This window comes from Carcharodon carcharias, chromosome 3 (assembly GCF_017639515.1).
Source record: "Carcharodon carcharias isolate sCarCar2 chromosome 3, sCarCar2.pri, whole genome shotgun sequence".
Taxonomy (NCBI): domain Eukaryota; kingdom Metazoa; phylum Chordata; class Chondrichthyes; order Lamniformes; family Lamnidae; genus Carcharodon; species Carcharodon carcharias.
The window spans coordinates 46,004,280-46,009,363 of NC_054469.1; the positions used below are offsets into that span (position 1 = coordinate 46,004,280).

At 41.8% G+C, this 5,084-nt stretch overlaps 1 non-coding gene across 1 annotated transcript; it reads right to left on the reverse strand.

Annotated features, from left to right (window-relative positions):
* trnai-aau lies at positions 1-74 on the reverse strand. The gene has a single exon. It is a non-coding gene; the product is annotated as a tRNA-Ile (tRNA).
* Between the last annotated feature and the right edge of the window lie 5,010 nt (positions 75-5,084).

Here is a 5,084-nt window from a genome sequence, read left to right on the forward strand (position 1 = left end):
TGGCCCGTACGGGGATCGAACCCGCGACCTTGGCGTTATTAGCACCACGCTCTAACCAACTGAGCTAACCGGCCAATATGCGTAACTAGGCCCATCTAATTTTAGTTATAGCTGTGTTATAGTTATATTATACAAGAATGATTTTTAAGTGTAAAAAGGATAATTAGGATGTTAAAAAAATTTGAATTCGGTTTTTTTCTGAAAGTTTCCAGACTTACTCCATCTGGTTGTAATTGTGTCCATTCTGCATTTGACAGATATTTTAAATTTAAATGCGGGTTCCGCACACTTCATTTATTTCCAGTGTAAGTGTATTTTCTGTAAAGTTGCTGATTCTATTGATTTTATTAATTATTACTCCGCATGGGTTAATATCCAATAAGATTCCTTCCCCCCCCCCCCCCCCCCCCCAACCTTTCGCTCTTAGCGATTTCAACACAATTGCTAGAATCCATTTTTCTTTCCTGTGTGGAGTACTTGACACTTGGCCGCATTAAGTTTCACCTCCCTATGTTTACTGGGGCCCAGAGTTTGGAGAACAGACGGGGAAGTGGAAGGAACCGAAGTCCGGTACAATGTATAAGGGATCATGGAATGTGGAAGCTTGTGGAGTTGGTCCTGCAGAAGCACTGGAGTGGGGATCACAAGGATCTGGCATGATTTTTAAAGAAGGGTGAAGGAGAATGACGGTTGGTCTTCATGAATCCTCATTCAGAAATTCTGGAAAAGAGGCTTCTCAGCTAAAAAAAATAGAAACGCTGTACTAGTTATTTAAATTGCTTAAATCATCTCCTTAAAATTTCCGGTACTATCACAGTGAAAGTGCAGCAAGTTCAGTGAACTTTAACAGACATGTCAAACAAACCCAGCATCACATAAACCAAGGGCAAATCTCTTAAAATCCAAGAGATTTGGTAAAACAATTATGTGTTTCTATTTTTTCAAACATACAACAATATGGATTTCCAGCATCCGCAGTTTTTTGTTTTTATAATATGGATCAACAGTTGGCTCATAAACCTCAGTAAAAACAACAATTTCTATTTATATTGTATCTTTAAGGTAATGAAAAGTGCCAAGTCACTTCACAGGAGCATTATAAAACAAAGTATGACACCAAGCCACATAAGGAAATATTAGGTCAGATGATTAAAAGCTTGGTCAAAGAGGTAGGTTTTAATTCCTCATTTATTCTATCAAAAGTCAGAGCCGTTTACTATATTACTGCATCTGAAAATGCTTTACAAAAAACATTTATCCCCATATGTGTTCAAGAAGGAAGCCATTTGGCTCATCGTGTCTGCACTGGCCAACAAAGATCTGACTACACTATTCCCATTTTCCAGTGCTTGGCCTGTAGCCCTGGAGGCTATGGCAAAGCAAGTGAATATCTAAAAACTTCTTAACTGTTACGAGAATTTCTGACTCAACCACTCTTTCAGGCAGTGAGTTCCAGACTCCCACCACCCTCTGGGTGAAAAAATTTCTCCTCAACTCCCGTCTTAGCTGTCTACCTCTTACCTTAAATATATACCCACTGGTTATTGACCCATCTACTAATGGACAAAATGCCTTCCTATCCACTCTACCTATGCGCCTCATAATCTTATACACCTCTATCAGGTCCCCTCTCAACCTTCTCTGCTCCAAGGAAAACAATCCCAGCCTATCCAATCTTTCCTCATAGCTCAGACCCTCCAGCCCAGGCAGCATTCTGGTAAATCTCTTCTGCAACCTCTCCAGTGCAATCAGATCCTTCCTATAATGTGGTGACCTGAACTGCACGCAGTACTCCAGTTGTGGCCTAGCCAGTGTTTTATACAGTTCCAGCATAACCTCACTACTCTTGTATTCTATGCCTCGGCTAATAAGACCATAAGGCGTAGGAGTGGAAGTAGACCATTTGGCCAATCAAGTCTGCTCCGCCATTCAATGAGATCATGGCTGATCTGATAATCCTCAACACTTTCCTGCCTTTAGCCCATAACTCTCAATTTCCTTACTGATTAAAAATCTGTCTACCTCAGCCTTGAATATACTTAACGACCCAGCCTCTACAGCCCTCTGCGGTGAAGAATTCCACAGATTCACTACCCTCTGAGAGAAGAAATCCCTCCTTATCTCTGTTTTAAATGGGCGCCCCCTTACTCTGAGATTATGTCTTCTGGTCCTAGACTCTCCCACAAGGGGAAACAACCTCTCAGCATCCACCCTGTTAAGCTCCCTAAGAATCTGATATGTTTCAATAAAGTCGCCTCTCATCCTTCTAAACTCCAATGAGTACAGTCCCAACCTACTCAACCTCTCCTCATGAGAAAATCCCTCCATCCCTGAGATCATCCTAGTGAAACTTCTCTGGACTGCCTCCAATGCTAGTATTTATTTCCTTAGATAAAGGGACCAAAATTGCTCACAGTATTCTAGGTGTGGTCTAACTAGTGTCTTGTATAGTTTTAGCAAGACTTTCCTATTTTTTATACTCCATTCACTTTGAATAAAGGCCAACATTCCATTTGCCTTACCTATTATCTGCTGAACTTGTATGTTAGCTTTTTGGGATTCATACACGAGGACTCCCAAATTCCTTTGTGCTGCACCCATCTGCAATCTTTCTCCATTTAGATAATATTCAGCTCCTCTATTCTTCCTGCATAACCTCACATTTCCCCACATTATATTCCATCTGCCAAGTTTTTGCCCAAACACTTAATCTGTCCGTATCCCACTGTAGACTCTATGTGTCATCCTCACCACTTGCCTTCCCACCTGTTTTTGTGTCATCCACAAACTTGGCAATAGTACATTCACTTCCCTCATCTAAATCATGAATATATATTGTAAGTAATTGAGGCCCCAGCACTGATCCCTGTGGCACTTCACTAATTACAGGTTGCTATCCCGAAAATGTCCTCCTTAATCCAATTCTCTATCTCCTATTAGTTAGCAAATACTCTATCCATACTAATATGCTACCCCCCCAACACAATGGGCACTTATCTTATTAAGCAGTGTTATGTGCGGTACCTTATTGAATGCCTTTTGGAAATCCAAATATATTACAACCACTGGTTCCCCTTTATATATCCTGCTTGTTACCTCCTCAAAGAATTCTAATGCATTTGTTAGGCGTGATTTCCCCTTCATGAAGCCATTCTGACTCTGTTTGATTAGATTATGTATTTCTAAATGCTCTGCTATTACATCCTTTTTAATAGAATCCATTATTTTCCCAATGACAAATGTTAAGCTGACTGGCCTGTAGTTACCTGTTTATTGTCTGCCTCCCTCTTTGAATAAGGTTGTTACATTGGCCGTTCTCCAATCCCCTGGGACTTTTCCAGAATCTAAGGATTCTTGGAAGATTACTGCCAGTGAATCCACAAATTCTGTAGCTACTTCCTTTAATATCCCAGGATTCAACACATCAGGTCCAGGGACTTATCAGCCTTTAGCCCCATTAGTTTCCCTAGTACATTTTCCCTAGTGAAAGTCATTGCATTTATTTCCTCTCCCCCTTTTCTCCTAGATTATTTTGTATTTTTGGAATTAAAATAGTATCTTCTACTGTGAAGACTAATAAAGGCAAGCATCCCATATGCCTTCTTAACCACCTTATCTACCTGCTCCGCTATCTTCAGAGATCTGTGGAAATGCACACCAAGGTCCCTCTGATCTTCAGTAATTTCCAGGATCCTACCCTTCATAATGTTATCCCTTGCCTCGTTAGCCCTCCCCAGGTGCATCACCTCACAATTTTCCCAACTGAATTCCATTTGCCACTGCCCACCTGACCAGTCCATTTGATATCCTCCTGCAGTTTACAGCTATCCTCCTCACTATTTACTACCCTACCAATTCTCGCATGACCTGTGAAGTTCTTGATCATACCCCCTACATTTAAGTCCAAATATTTATGTAGACCACAAACAGCAATGACCCCAGCGCCAAGACCTGCAGAACCCTACTGGAAATAGACTTCCAGTCACAGAAACTTCCCTCTACCATTTTCTGCCTCTCAGTCAATTTTGGATCCAACATGCCACTTTGCCTTGGATCCCATGGGCTCTTACTTTCTTGACCAGCCTGCTATGAGGGACCTCATCAAAAGCCTTGCTAAAGTCCATGTAGACCACATCAAATGCATTACACTCATCAACACTCCTGGCTACTTCCTCATCACAGTCACCACTGATTAAAACAGCTGCCTCCTTGTAGGATGAAACTACATACATGTCATTCCGCAGCCATCTAGGAATCCAGGAGATTTGTCCTATTGTGGCCAGAGGTGGAAGAAGAATCACCGGAGCAGGCTTTATGACTGGCAGTGGATTTGGGAAACTCCCTGAAAATTGAGGGAAGCACCTGGAGACAATTAATCAAAGGTCCTACTCAGTGAAACAAGAAAAGGTGAATCTATTGGAGGCTAGAAGCGACTGTGCACTGCTTGTTATAAGGACTTATTCTGTAGAGAGTGTGATGTGTGACAAGTATAAAAGAGGAGTGTTCCTTTCAGTAGTTTAAACAAGGAGTTGCCTACAAAAATAGTGTTTAGTTAATTAGCACATTCGTTTAGATAATATTACTAACTTCAACACCTCTGTGTTCTTTTGTTCTTTTGTCCGTGACATCTTTTGATTATCTGCTCCTATCACTGCTTGCTTGTCCCTACAACCACACCACCCCTCTCCACTTCTCTCCCCCCACCCAACACGTGACCCCCCCCCCCCCCCCCCCCCCCCCCCCCCCCCCCCCCCCCCCCCCCCCCCCCACCGCACGACCTTAAACCAGCTTATATTTCACCCCTCTCCTTGGATTCACCCAGTTCTGCTGAAGGGTCATGAGGACTCGAAATGTCAACTCTTTTCTTCTCCGCCGATGCTGCCAAACCTGCTGAGTTTTTCCAGGTAATTCTGTTTTTGTTTAGTTAATAGTGTTTTTAGTCGTGTTACAGTTAAAAAAAATTAAAGCAAGAAACTGTTGTGCCATCCTTTCAGCTATTGTTTGAATTTCTTTTTAAATGTTATCAGTCTCGACAGGGATGGTAAAAATTCTCTGTAATTTGATTACAGACACATGCTTATTGG